Source organism: Ceratotherium simum, chromosome 17 (assembly GCF_057802395.1).
Source record: "Ceratotherium simum simum isolate JZ-2026a chromosome 17, ASM5780239v1, whole genome shotgun sequence".
Classification (NCBI taxonomy): Eukaryota; Metazoa; Chordata; class Mammalia; order Perissodactyla; family Rhinocerotidae; genus Ceratotherium; species Ceratotherium simum.
Genome location: NC_141916.1, coordinates 43,455,005 through 43,470,678, shown reverse-complemented (window position 1 = coordinate 43,470,678; position 15,674 = coordinate 43,455,005).

Genomic DNA, 15,674 nt, shown 5'->3' with positions numbered 1-15,674 from the left:
TCACTTCTAGAGCCATCGAGTCTGAATTTGAGATAGTGACACTAGAAATACACATTTTCAAGAAACAGCCCAAGTGTATTAGAAAATTTAAGAACGTGTGCATTCGAAATTGTTCTCAGTGGCTCAAGCTGAGGTTAACTTAAGTTGGATCAAGTTTGCTAAATAAGAAAAAAACAGAAGAACCAAGCAGAATTTGAAAAAAAAAAAGCATCAGGGAATTACATATGTTTTTGAAATGTTATTCTCTAATATTTGGTCACTTTTTTGTTCCAAAAGCCAAGATATTTGTGCTGCTGCACCAAAAGTTTTTAGGTGCTTAATAATGTTTTTAAAATAAAAGTAAATTTGGCCACAGTGGGCCAAAGGCATCGCCCGTTTTCCTCAAATGAATCATACAAAATTTTCTAGAGATTTATAAGAGAATTGTAACACACGTTTTTAAAGTATGATTTCCTCACATGTGATTTTTTAAGCATGCTGAAGGAAAAGTTATTTTGAATGAAAGAGATTCTACTAAGAAAGGGAAGTTACCAGTGTGCCTTTAGACAGCTTCTGGCCTTAGAGTGTTCTAGCAAACTGTATTGAAATGAATGGAAGCAATTATAAAAGGAGGCTGCTGACCTTTCTGAAAAGGCTGCCAATCCATAATACCTCCTGCAATGCTCATCTCCTTTATTCGTGCTTAACAAACCTTGTCACCCTTGTCGCAGTGCCTCAGAACTCCTTGTTAACTTTTCCCCTTTTGTTGTCTTTAGGGTATCTGCAGCACGCCTGTCTGCTGAAATACCTCTCAATTGCCAATTAAAGGAAGTTTAAGAATGAGTACCTAGGGATGAATTAACCTAGCAAGTTAACCTGGGGGAAGAATGTGTTAGGGATACAAACTCTCATCATCACAGTCTTACATATTTCCCTGCTCACCTGACTTAGTTGGGGGAGAGTATTGGTTACATATTTGCACAACAATCGGAAAGCATCTCTATGCAGTTTTTCAGGGTGTAAACAATTTAAAAAAAAAAAATACCAGAATCTTCGAGATGCTTCTCTCCCTGCAGCGTGTTCACTTTCCCTCAAGTAAAAAAATGCTAACATTTAAGCACTGCTTTGCAGAAACACTTAACAGGTACCTGTAGGTAGTATAAAACAATTCCTCTAGGAGGGTCTTATCCAGAATATCTTCTTGCTTTATAATGCCGACTTAACGTATAAGCCCCTGGATCATCCCTGTTTGGATTAACAATCATTTGAATGATTATTAAGCAGAATTCTCTAGAATTGAGTAGTTCTGGCACTCAGATCAGAAAAAAATTCCCACATTTATATCATTTATTATTTGAACATCTAGACAAGTTTTTGTTTTTTTGGTTTATGTTTCTGATTTTCTGCACTCATGCTAATTAGCTTTCTTGAAGGAATATTTTAGACAATGAGCCTTTAGTACCTGGTAACTGAATGACTTGTTAACTTGCTTCCAATAGGAGAGTAGAGAGAAATGAGATGAAAGAATTTAGAATATACAGTGTATTTGATTCTTTGAGGTACTCTTATTTTCCATAAATATCATGGATTGCTCCTAATACTTGTTGACCACATATATAACCTTATTTACAATTATAAAACTGCAGCAAGGGAGAGAAATAGCATATAGTGAGCCTTAAGTATTATGTGCTAAGTCATTTCCACATATCGAGCTTACCATCTCAATAACTATGATGTCATCATGAATTCTAATTTTTAGATGAGGAATCTGAGATATATACAGATGAAGTTATTTGTCTGAAGCCACTTGGCTGGGAAAAGGCAGCAGAGAAATTCAAATTCAAATAGAATTTTCAAGTTCAAATAGAATTCTCCCTGGATCCCGAGTCAAAGTTTCTTTCTTCTCCCCATATTTTACCACCAAACTACTTATAAGTAAATTCATTACCAGATACATAGATACCAAATATCAAGTAAAAAAAGAACCCCACAAAATCAGATGTTACTAGTTTATTACTTCCAACTAGACAATTCAAAGGAATGTTGGAGTCTATAAAAAATTAAGGTCTTTCTATATGTTTTATCAATATCATCCAAAAAATGTTTGTTTCTTGGGATTCACCCAATTTCACATTGAGTTGGAAAGTTTGTATTATCCAAGTGAAGAAAAAATACATATGTAAGACATAAACTGAAAGTGTCTATAGCTATCACTTAATTCAAATTCCCGATTCTAATGTCACTGAAACATAATTCAACTTGCCCAAGTTATACAGGAATTATGGTAAAGATACTACATTGCTTACCTTTACATTTTTTTATATGGATGGATGTGTTAGCTTAAATTATTTTTGTTTCCTCATGTAACAGTTGCCAGTACATTTATATAAGAATTAATATTTCCCCTATTTCCATGCTTTCAGTGAATTTCTAACAACAGAGTCATATTAGTACTTACAATAAACCATAGTCATTATAGAAACTATGTAAGACTTCCTTTCTCTCATATTTCTAAATCCTTGCTATCTTCATATCTGACCTAACTCAAGATGGCTGAATTACTAGGGAATCCTCAATAATACAGTACACCTTCCTCACAGGTAAGCACTTTTCACTGTGCTAGGACTTGTAGGTGTATCAGAAGTTATTGGGTGCTATACTGGTTGTGCCAGGCTGCCTTGGTACTTGTTTTAAAGAAAAAATGGAGGGCTTTTTTCCCTTTCCCACAATATAATGTTCCATTTCTTCTCTATACAGTGTCACTTCCAGCCTCTTGCACAAATATTTCACTAGGGTGTCTCTCAAAACAGTAGCAGCATGCTAGGGATTTGTATTGCAAATTGTTTCCTTAATATGTGTTTCCGTATTAGAATATTCCAGACTGGTTTTCTTTCTTTGTGTTACATCTAGCGTCAAGGTTATTGATAAAGGAGAAAAAGTACTACCGTCTAAGAAATTATTTTATTGATTTTTAAATGTGGTGTTTTAAAATATGATTTTATTTATCTCGAAGTAAGAGATTTATTTACTAGTATGTTAGTTAATTAATTAATAAGAACGCAGTCATTTGAAAAAGTGCGTAAGGTTGGGCCAGGAATAGGAAAAAATATATGTGTATGTGTGTGTGTGTGTGTGTGTGTGTGTGTGTGTGTATTAAACTAATTTTCCAGTTTCTTTGTGAACATTAAGCTGTTGCAAACAGGCAAAGCTTCAAAGGACAGCCCTCTTTAACTTCGTATGGAACAAACAATATTCCTTTTCTCTTTTTTGGTTAGCAACCCCACTCCCATTATTGGAAAAAAAATAACTCTCAACGCTACTTCATCTTAGACGGAACAGAGTAATAAGTTCCTCATTTTGCCCTGTGTTATTTCTTATGAAGTCCCTTATTTCTTATTGCCCTTATGAAGAGGGAAATATTGGAGCTGAGAATCACAATGAAATAAAACAGGTTAAGAAGAGTAAGGGGCAGTCCCAATGCCAAACGCAAGAGAAGTGAAATGGGGTCTTCTCTCCTTTTCTCTCCTTTCTCCCATGCTTTATGGATTCTGGTAGTCAGAGGAGAATTGAGCTCATATTACATCATTTTCCTTTTCCAATTCTGTAATAGCCTTTTAGAAGAAAAGATATGTTTGAGCAAAAGGTGTCCCCAACCTCATTTTAATTGCTCAGCATGATTCTCAACAATCTGACTTTATATAATGAGAAAAGTCTGGTGTAAGTTTATTCTTGAGGCTCCTTGTGGCACTTTATTAGATTTCATATTTATGGTCTAGGTCATAATTTCTTTCCCCACATCTTGTTCTTTGATCTCTTCCTCAGCTAGGCAAATGCCTCATGAAGAGGAAAAAAAAGTTGATTTACATACTATAGTAATTAAGAACTAAAGAGATGCTTTCCCAGCTGTTGCTTTTGAAGTCAAGTTTAGTTAGTGGCAAGGTGCCAATTTTCAATTAGAAATAAGATTTTTTGTGTGTATGTGAGGAGATCAGCCCTGTGCTAACATCTGCCAATCCTCCTCTTTTTTTGCTGAGGAAGACTGGCCCTGGGCTAACATCCGTGCCCATCTTCCTCCACTTTATATGGGACACTGCTACAGCATGGTTTGCCAAGCAGTGTATCAGTGCGCGCCCGGGATCCGAACCGGCCAACCCTGGGCCGCCACAGCAGAGAACGTGCACTTAACCACTTGCACCACCGGGCTGGCCCCTAGAAATAAGATTTTTATTTAAAAAGTATACTGTGTTATATTATGTCGATAATTTATTTTTAACATTCTTTTTCTTTCTAATTTCTTTTCTAGTAACAGGGGTCCGAACCATCATTTATTAAAGGCCAACTCCTTTGACAATGGTTAGCATTCTGTGTTTGTTCAGCTTTTGTTTGTTCATCATTTGTTAGGCTGAAATTAATCCTTTCCCCAATTTCTCCTAAATGCTCTGAGGAAATTTTAGCTCAAACATATTTTTCTATTTTTGCCTCATCTCTAAAAAAATTATTCTAAATACACAAACACACATATATGCATATATACACTGTGTGATTTAAAATTGAAACTGAAGGAAATAGAAGCTAGTGTTAATTCAAGTCAATTTGATAGTATTTTAACCTTTTCTCTGCTCCTATCTTTCCTTCTAAGAATAAAGATGTATTTACCTCAACTGGACATATAAGCCACTTCTCTTGGTTACCAGAAGATGACATTGGAGGAAGCCCAGAGTGACTTATTAACCTGGTGAGAATTTGGCCTTGACTTTGGCTCATAACAAAGCTAAGATATATGCTAGAAAGATGTGCCAATACCTGAATACCATGCCCCAGGAAGTACTGAATACAATGGACGCTTTCTCTTTCCTTCTATAAAAACATTTTATTTTTTTTTCAGGATGATTGGCCAAACTCTGTAGAATCATATTTACACGATTTTCCATTAAGAATAAAAAAGAAAATGTTTTCATTTCTTTCCTTCTGTCATCTCTCCTCCCCTACTTTTGGCTTCCTTCTGGATTATGGATGCTCAATGCTAATGAAGCTCTTCTTGGTCCAAACTCGGGTTCTCTTCGTAAGGTGATTAATTTGGCATCACAGCAGCCCTTGGCAGCTATGGCTTTTAACTTGGAGATAGATGGTGAAAAGACTGGGCAGAAATTTAGTTCACTGCCAACTTAATTGTGTGTGTGTGTGAAACCAATATTTAACAATGTATTTTTCCCTCCTCAGATTAATTTATTCGGCTAGTGATAATTACAGTGATGGAAATTTGAACTGCAGGTCCAGGTGGGGATTTAGGAGGAAGCTTAGGATCTGAGCATAAGTCTTAAAGGAAGGCTATGTTACAATTCTTGTTATTATGTTTTAAGTTAGATATAATAAGATGTCTTCAAAAGCAGGAGTTTTCTTCCCTGGTGTTGCTTTAAAGACATTGGATAATCTAGATTCATATACAAGGACGTTGATCTGCATTTTCTAAGCCAAATTATTTAAAGACATTAAACTCTCAATTCTCTAGAGAATTTTAGGAGTGAGGGAGAAAAAAGAAGAAAATAGATGAGGGAAGCAGATCACCAAAAATATCATTCTTATTTTGTCACACTGATGTAACAAAACTTTAATCCAGTTTAAATGCAGCTCTTGGCTTATTCCTTGCCTGCAGTCATCCAGCTGATCACATCTAGAGAAAACGCACAAGCATTCTGGCTCATTTCACTGAGTATTCATTACCATTAAATTTTGGCAGGCCCTTAGTTTTAACTGGCATTTCTATTACATTTTATTTGTCCAATTGATAGTCAGAAATGACTTTTGCAAATTTCCTTTTCTTTTCTCAAGTCTTTGACACCTTCTCTGCCTTACTGACTTGCACTGACAACCTTACTTTCTACATCACTCAGAAAATAAAAACAATCAGCAATCAGAAGATGATTTCCACAAATCCTCACCATCACACATACCCACTCACTTGTATCTCCGCCCTCATATTTCACTTCTCTATTCCCTATTTGGATGAACTATTCATGCTTCAGTCTAAGGACAACCCTTCCACTTGTGTTCTAGATTCATCTCTTTCACCTTTCAAGGACATTGCTCCAGGAATTCTACTTCATTTTCTTGAATCATCAATTTTTTATTATCTACTTAATCATTCCGATTGGGACGCACATAGGCTGTAATTCCTCCCATTACAAGAAATAAACAAAAGATTAAAGACTCACCTCTTTCTGCTCAACTACATTTTCATTTCTCTCTCTGAACTAAAGTGGTCTCAGCCCCAACTCCTCTCCTCTAGTATGCTAATGAGCACACTCCAATAAGACTTTCCTCCCAACATAAATTGTTCTTGTCAGGGGTAGTTAATACTGACCTCTCAGCAGCATGTGATACAATTGATCCCCTTCGTTTCTTTGAAATGCTGTCTTCATTGCTTTTAAGACACCACACCACCCTTCTGGATTTCTTCCTACCCTGCATATCATTCTGTTCTTTATGGGTCTCCTTTACTTGTACCTGCTTATCTCCAGGACCTCTTCACATTCGTGTGCCCAGGGCTTAATCTTTGAACCCGTTCCCTCTCCACATTCACACATTCCATGATCTTATTCATCCCGTTGCATTGAATTCCAAATATATGCTGAAACTCCTGAATTTGGATCTTTAGCCTCAATCATTTTTCTGCATTCCAGGATCTCTTTTAGTCATTAAGTCATTAACCTACATGACAATCAGCAGGATATCTAATAGATTTCGAAAATCCAGCTTCAAGTCTTCACTCAACCTCGCCCCACCATACACACACATTAACTTGCTTTTCAGCAATCTTTTTCATTTTGGTAACTAGGAATTCTACTCTTCTCATTGCTCAGGCTAAAAAATCTTGGCACAAGGCTGACTCCTTTCTTTTTCTCAAACCTCACGTCTAATCCACTGGCAAATTCTCGAGTTCTACCTTCAAAATATATGAGGAATTACATCACTTTTCACTACTTCTACTGTATCACCTCAGTCCAAACCTCCATCATATATTTTTCTGGATCATTTCATTCGCTTTTTAACTGGTATCTCTGCTTCTGCTCTTCTCTCTTCAATACTTTATCCTAAACTTAGAAGTCAAAATAATTCTTAAAAAAACATGTTAGATCATGGCATTCCTTTTACCAAAATCATCCAATCATTTCTCACCTCCCTTACAGTAAAATCCAGAGTTCTCTCAAGGGTTTCCAAGGCTCTATCCAATTTGGCACTTTTCTGATTTCGTCACCTAACATCCTTTCTCTGCAGCTCACTTTGAAATAGCTCTTCTTACCTCCTCACTGTTTTTCTAATAACCCAGTCATGCTTCCCTCTCAGGAATTTCTCACCTGCTGTTTCCTCACTCTTTAATGCTCCTTCTTCATATTGAGGAGTTCGGCTTCTGGTCAGAAAACCTGGATGTGATTTTTCAGGCTTGACATAGCAATTACAAAGGCTTTCCTGGCAGGGCTCATGGGGGAAAGCTGCCCTTCCCACACCAGACTTGGTGCAAGGCCAGTGCATTACAGTCCCTAAAGGGAGTTGCAGTCAAGGACTCAGGACCCTCTGGCCGGCCATGGTCTTATACATATTTGAAGTCTTAGCCCAGGTACCTTCATTCCTAGGTCTCCTTATCTGGAGTCTTCAGGTCAAGGTCTTTAGGTGCCACTGTCTATAACTCTTTTTTGGGAGGAAGGGGAATCTTGAAGACACTTTTTCCAGCTCTGATTCAGTATTCAGTACCTTTCCACTCCTAGCCCTTTATCCCCCTTGTTCCAGCCTTCAGGTCCATAAAACTGCAGGATCCATTTTGGGGGCACTCCCTCAACAATGAGAGTACTCCCATGTCTGTACTAGTCCACCTGACCCTCTAACAATGTGCCATTCCATGGAGGAGAATGGAACAGGGGGAGTTGGTGCTTTCGCTGGTTTTAATCTCTTGCTTACGCTAGTACATTAAATGATTAAAGGCTTGATTGTACTTTCATTCTTGGCTTGTTGCTTTAATCAGTTATTCCAACACTTTACAGCTCAGTTCTCTCCAGCTCAGCCAAACTTTTGCACCCATTACCTGGATGGCTCAAGTCCTTCAAATGTCTCTTTCTAATACAGCTTTCACTGACCAATGTATCTAAAATTATTATTTCCTCCCCAAATTTCCTAGATTTGTTCCCTACTTTATTTTTCTGCATAGCACTCATGCTCATGTGACATACTATGTATTTTATGCACTTATTTTTTTCATTATCCATTTCTTCCAACTTAAATATAAGATTTATGAGGTCAACATTTTTAGTTTTTGCACACTGTGTATCCTCAATTTCTAGAACAGTGCTTGATGTGTAGCAAATGCTCAACAAAAATTTGGTGAATTAACCATCTGGAAGGGACAGGAAAGAAGACAGTGTGCAGAGGTAAAACTATGCTTCAATCTCTGCCTACCAATGGTTGGAAAAATCTGACCTTGGTTATTCTTTTTTCACCCTTGAGCCCACTTAAGGGGTCTTAATTGTAGTGGAATATAAAATAAATGGATCCTCAAAGCCTTTTACCTACTATCCTGGGAGGCCCACTAGGATCTGAATCAACTTGAAGCATAGGGAGATTGACTAAGACCATCTCAGAGAGTCCGTATTAGTTACAAGTAACTATATGGGGTAGAGGTTAGTATTGCAGTGTCTTAAGCTGATGAGTTGAGATCAACTCAGAATATCAAGTTTGCTTTAAGCCAGTTGTCCTATTATAAACTCTTAATGCTACATCTTGAGAAAGGGGATATTGATATTGTTTTATATTGATAACCCACTTTGGCAGCAAATAATTTCTCAAATGATAATTACTTTAAAAAAAGACATTTCCAAATGGTGTGTAGTTTTCAAATCCTTAAATATATTTATAAGTTATATTAGAAATAACTATTGAGTGACACTAGAATTTAAGATAGATTCAATCACGGATCCTTATCTTTTTAAATGTATATATTGGCATATTTCTGTAAATGTTTATTTCATTCATGTTTTTTATACTATAGAGCTCTTTCATTCAAGAGTTTTCAACAACTTCCAAATTGCATTTTTGAACAAAATGATTACAGTCATTCTAGTTTGAGAAAACATTTTTCTTTGGATACCTACAGAGTTTGGAGACTTCTGTACCTACTCAGGTTATAAGATCATTCTTCTCTGGGTTAGAAACAACGTGTTTCTATTTCTGTGGCAAGAACGATCTTCATTATTTATATTCAAAATTAATTTAGTTAACCATTTGTTGAAAAATACTTATTGAGTATTAATTATCTTCTGGGTGATTTCATAGGCATCAGTGGTGAGCAATGCAGAGCCCAAACAGAGAGAGAGAGAAGCAAGCAAATAACTAATTTAATTTCAGATGTTGTGATTTTAAAACATGTAACAATAGATACAGGAACATATGGTGTTACGAAGTAAATAAAACAGTGTATGAGTTCCTAGAGTTAACACAGTGTTGCCAGGAAGGTAAATATTTAATATCTAAATCTAAATATTTAAATATATCTTGAGAGAGAGACAGAGGGACAGACAAAGAGTGAGGGATTACAGAAGACCAGTTGTATATGTGACATCGCCACAGGCCCACGTGAGAAACAGGAGTGAATCACATGAAAGAATGATACAACAAGATCTTGGTTGGAGAAAGGTATTCTAGAATGGAAGAAAAAAAAGGAAATAAAAGAAAATGTGAAGCCAGTGGGGGAGGAGGAAGAACGTAGGATATTTAGGAAATAATAGTTCACCGTTATTAAAGATTGGTGGGAAAAAAAAGGAATAGCAGGAGTTGAAGTAGGCCTTACCTGGAAAGAGACAAAGTAGAAGAAAAGGTTAAAGAGATAGTCAGGACAAATCATGTAGGATCTTACAATTTTGGAGACGAATTTGGAATTAATTAATTTGTTTATGTATTTGCTTCTTTATTCTAAATGTAATAGGAAATCATTAAAAAGTTTTAAGAAGGGAGTGATATAATTCTATTTATTCTGATTGCTGTGTGATGATAGAGGTCAGCAGGATGAGAATGAAAGTATGTAGGCTAGTTAATATTTCTATATTCCAGAAAAGAAATCATGGGGCTTAAAAAAGTGTATGTGTAGTAGTCTTAATGAGAGGTGGTTAGAGTCAGGATATAAATTACAACTACAGCTGATAAGAATTACTGATACATTTATGGTGCAATCTAAGGATAAAAAAGGAAAATAGAATGATGTTTAAGTTTTTGGTCTATGGAAGATTCATGAGTTCTGTTTTGGTCCTGTTAAGCTTGAGATGCACATTGCACATCTACCTACTGGTGAGGTAGAGTAGAGGGTTGATATTGCAAATGAGGATCTCAAGGAGGGGTTGGAACTGGAGAAATAGTGTATGAGTTACGGTCTTGCATTTGGCATTTAGGAGGATATAGGTGAAATCACTGGGCAGAGTATGGAATGAGTTCCAGGACTGAGTCCTGGTAGAATTCAAAATAGAGGGAAGGGAACAGGAGGAAGAGGAGGAAAATCCAGCAAAGGAAGTGAAAAGGAGAACACCATGATATAGAAGGAACTCTAGAAGTGTGATATCCCCGAGGCCAAACGAAGAAAGTACCTCAAAGAAGGAGTAGTCGTTTGTACCAAATGTAATTGAGAAGTTAAATAAGACACAGTTGAATGTAGGTCATAAAACTAGCATGTATAAAAGCAATTATTTAATCAGTTCAGAAAAGAGACTTCCTATATTTCATTTCTCTATGTATCATCAGATAGCGATTTAGAATAAAAATATATATATTGTTTGGCAATATAAAACCAGTTCTAATGTGAACTAATTCCCACCAATCATATTCTCTCTTATGTCCATGTTCTGAAGGAAATTGGGATTTTGTGTGTGTGTGTGTGTACATGTGTGTGTGTGTGTGTGTGTGTGTGAGGAAGATTAGCCCTGAGCTAACATCTGTTGCCAATCCCCCTCCTTTTTGCTAAGGAAGAGTGGCCCTGGGCTAACAGCTGTGCCCATCTTCCTCTACTTTATATGGGATGCCGCTGCAGCATGGCTTGACAAGTGGAGTGTTGGTCCGTGCCTGGCACCGGAACCTGCAAACCCCAGGCTGCCAAAGTGGAGCACGTGAACATAACCACTACGTCACTGGGCCAGCCCTGGAAATTGGGATTTTGATGCGTAAAATTAATAATAAAAATTACGCCAAGTAAAATCATCCATACTGTCATGTGTTTCTCAGATGTTTTCTGAATCCAGGGCTTCCCAAGATCTAGAGAAGCATGACTACTTAAATAAACAAAGAACAGCAATAAGATAATTACACAAAGACTGCCATCTCTGCAAAGAACTATGGAGAGGAAAGCAACGCAGAAAAACTAACAAATTAGTATTTGTATACAAAGGATATTTTGTATCTATGAAAGTTTATTGTTTCACTCCAAAGTGAAACTCAGCTACCATTCAGTGTGAGGTACAGTTGCTGTTATATTGAAAGTGGTGATGTGTGTGCCAATCTTGGGACAGTAATGTTAAAATACATAGTATAAGCAAGTGAATGTGACTTGAGTGTGACTCAAGTAGCAATAGGAAAAGAATTGGGCACTTTAGAATTATGAACTTTTTTTTTTTAATGAACTGAAATGAGGTAAGAAGCTAAATCTTTGTCTAGGTCCAGGTACGTCCTGCAAATAGTTTATCATTCCTTATGTCTATGGCAGGCACTTTGCCTCTCCACACTACGCTCCTCCCATTTTCAGCAGACGGCAGTATTAAAGTATCCAGCTTTGTACTGAAGCCTTCTGCAGTTACAAATTATGGCAGAGCGAGTCCAGAAAATGTCAGACCACACACTCTGCTCTGGGCACTGTCTCTACACTCTTTTAGAGTTTGTACCATCAACTCTCAGAACTACTTCGTCATGCTAAGAATTTCCCAAGGTTGAAATTTACAGATAATCACATATGGCTCCCTTTGCCAGTCAATTGGATATTAGAACAACTAAGGAATATCTCAAAATTGAGTTTGTTTTGTCATTTGCTCTTTGAATTTGACCTCTAAATTATGTGAATACATTGTTTATGCATTTCATTTTTCATTTTCAAAAAACCATCCTGTGAAATAATCAATTCAATAATTATTTTCTTATGGCAATAAAGCTGAATAAACATGCAGCATATTTGCTAACTGTAAGCATGCTTTTCTTTAATATTTTTAGTCCTATATCTATCCCTGGAAAGAAATATTTCCAATTTAGGGTAGAGGAGTGACTCAGGTTAATTTCATGCAGACCATTCCCTCCTTTTTCTTCCCTTATATCAATCCTAAATTAATACACTGGGTGCTCTGCAGCCAGCGTGGTTGCACATTCATCTTGGGCAGCTTGTTTACAGTGTTTTGGCAAGTTGCTGATGTACTTCTCCCTGGGGATAGAGCAGGGGTTAATTGCTGTTAAACTCTCAGTGCCAAGTAATGGTTCAGCCTCTCTGCTACATTAAAGATGACACTAATAAGGAAAGAGTGCAGTGGATTGCTCTATGTTGAAAATTGGACTTGTGGTGACAGAAACTTGGAGCAGAGCTGATGTAATAGGAAGACCATAATGTAATTATAACTGCAGAACATGTGTCATACCAAGTTAAATGATACATTAATGAATCAAAACAGGTGATGAAGTGTTGCTCTTTCAGCAGATAGAGGTGCTTTCAAGGTTAGATTGCCATTAATTTAATAATCTGTAATACGGATATTCTTCAAATCACAAACGAAATCAACCTTAATGCTTTCATACAGCATTGCTTCTTGAGTTTCAAATAGATAGGATAAAAGAAACAAAGCAAAAGTGAGCAGAGTTCAATGCAACTCATTCTGTGTTTAATTTTGTAAAAAAGGGTTTTACATCGTAGGTGAGTGGTTGCCCAAGGCCTTTTTGCCCCGGTAGACCACTTGATCATTTTAATCCACAGCTAGGCAGCCAGTAACTCACAAGGGACGTAGACGTTTAGAAGCAAACAACTACTTCTTTTCAAACAGGCCATTATATATATTATCTATATATAATATTTTAAAATGGCTTATCTTAGTTCGCAATAGTTATCTTAAGTTCACAATGTATGGTATAGGTATAATAACATCCCTGAAATCTTCTAATCTATTTTGGTGTAATTTGTTTCTTTATTTGTAAGTATTTGTAAAGCTTTCAAATCAAATTTCCTTATGAATTTTTAAATATTTAAAAAATTTTAATATTTAAAAATTCATAAGCAATAATAGATTACTTAGTATCCATGATTTTTTAATTTTCTATCTTAATTCTTTTTTCAGTAATACGACTATCATTATTACTAATTTGTTTAGAGTTGTTAGGAGACTAATAATACAATATTTTTACTTGTACTCGGCAGTTAGGACCTCAAATAAGAATTTATTTTTTTCAAAATAAATTCATCTTCCTTTTTAAAGATTTTAGAAACTCAGTATATTATTCTATTGGGCCCATGTTATATATGAAGCAGTTTATTAACAGGATACTTTTAGAAGCTTGGATCTACCTTAGGTAGATATCCATTATGTAATGTACGATTTAATTTTAATTTTTCCGTATATTACCTTCTTTTAGTGACAAGTAGTTATTGCTGTTTAGTGGTATTTTACCAATGATTGAAACCAATTACAAAGGTAGGTGGTTGTTTCTTTTCCACAAAGCACTACTGTTGTAAGAACTAGAAAATAAATGGGTGATTTAAAACAAAATAATCATGTGTCTCTGTCTTTTAAAATATATTAACTATAAAATTTATTCTTACACTAGAGCTCCAATGTTAATTTAATATTTGTATAAATTCTCAAGAGAATGATACAGATTTGGATATTGAAGGATAGCAGAATATGCGAACCCAAAATACGCCACTTTGGCATATTGATTATTTTGAACTGTAGGTACTTGTAAAATAGCAAATGCAGGATTAGGCTTTCTCTGAACTCCCCTCATCTGCCTAAAGACAGATCCTCCAAAAGGAACTCAATTGTTGTAAATCTCCTCCCTTGGAGTTTCATCAATCAGGGAATACTGACTCATCACTGGAAGGGAGAATAGAAGTCGACACCACTCCCATATAAACTTTGTCACAAACTATCATACCTCCCATCTGTTCTTCTAAGGACCCACTCATCTTTCCTAAAAATCATTTATTCTCCCCTAAGAGGCCTACATCCTCCCTCCCTTTTCCCTACTGAGATGGTATTTAAGCCCGAATTCTAAGCCGCCTCGGATGTTACTCATTTTTCCCTGGGGATCTCCCATGTATACATGAGCTATGCGTGTTAATAAACTTCTGTTTGCGTTTCTCTTGTTTATGTGTATTTTATTACAGAGATCTCAGCTAAGAACTCAGAAGGATAGAGGAGAAATTATTTTTCCTCCCCTACAGTATCATCAGTTCTATTATCTTTGTTGACATTAATAACAATAAATGCTATTACTTATAACAAAGACCATTATTAAGAAAATATGGTTTGTTTTTTGTTTGGTTTTTTAATCGTTTTAATCATTTTAATACAAAGCTAACCAGCCTGTAACTATCATGGGAACATAGAACTTGAAAAGCAAAAAAAACCCACCTACTTTCTTTCATGTGAGCATTACATGTTATCTGCTCACACCTTTCCCACTCAGAGAAGAGGAGACCTTTCCCAAAGACAGGGAAAGATAAGAATAGAGAGAGTTAGATTGGGGAGAGAGTATGGAAATGCCATTGCGCATCCAAGATGAATGTGTTATATATCTAGAACTCAGAAGTAACGTTACTCTAGTGTCATTGTTAAATAAATAGAGTTTGGAGTGATCCAGGTACCCATGAGTAGGAGAGAGTAAGACCAAAGCCTGGGGGACACCACCTTTCAACAGATAGGTACCTGGAAAAATCTCACTACAGAGGAGGGAGAGTTGCTTTCTAGGAATCAGAGAAAGGTCGATAATGTCAAATGATAAAGAGAGGAAATAATACATTGCTTAACAATTGTCACCTACTTTAACCACAAGAAGTTTATTAGTGTCTGACAAGAGAGGGATAGTGGCAGAAGCTACGTTACAGTAAGTGGAATGAGAAATGAAGAAGTGTGTAGAACATGTATACACAATTGGGAACTGTATTTATCCATTAGGAAAAGAGGAAGAATTTCACTAGTTACAGAGTAATAAAGAGTTGAGAGGGCATTGTAACTTTAAATAAGGAGGAAACTTGCAACTGTTTCTATGTATAAGGAAGAGAATCAGTTAAAAGGAAAAGACACAGGTATAGGGCAGGAGTAAGTGAGACAACTGATGGAGGGAAGTGTGGTGAATAACCCGGGAGATAATCCCAAGCGATGGTAGAAAGGTTAACTTGCATGCACGAGAAACTTAACTTGTTCATGAAAACTAAAAGGAATGGTAGATGTTGACGGTTTGGAGTGAGATTTTCTGCCTGTCGACCTTCATTATTTACTTACGTGTTTGTTTTTCTGTGAAGTAGGATACTAGCACTGCTATGTGGGATGTTGAAAGATATGGAACAGAGGACTGAGCAAACTGGTAGAATCACTGAAATAGCTGCTAGGGTTACTTGAGAAGTGCTTAGCTGAGGACTTAGAGAAAGTTCACAAGAGCATCAAGGGAGTAGCTGTATTTTAGTTTCAGAGGTAAAA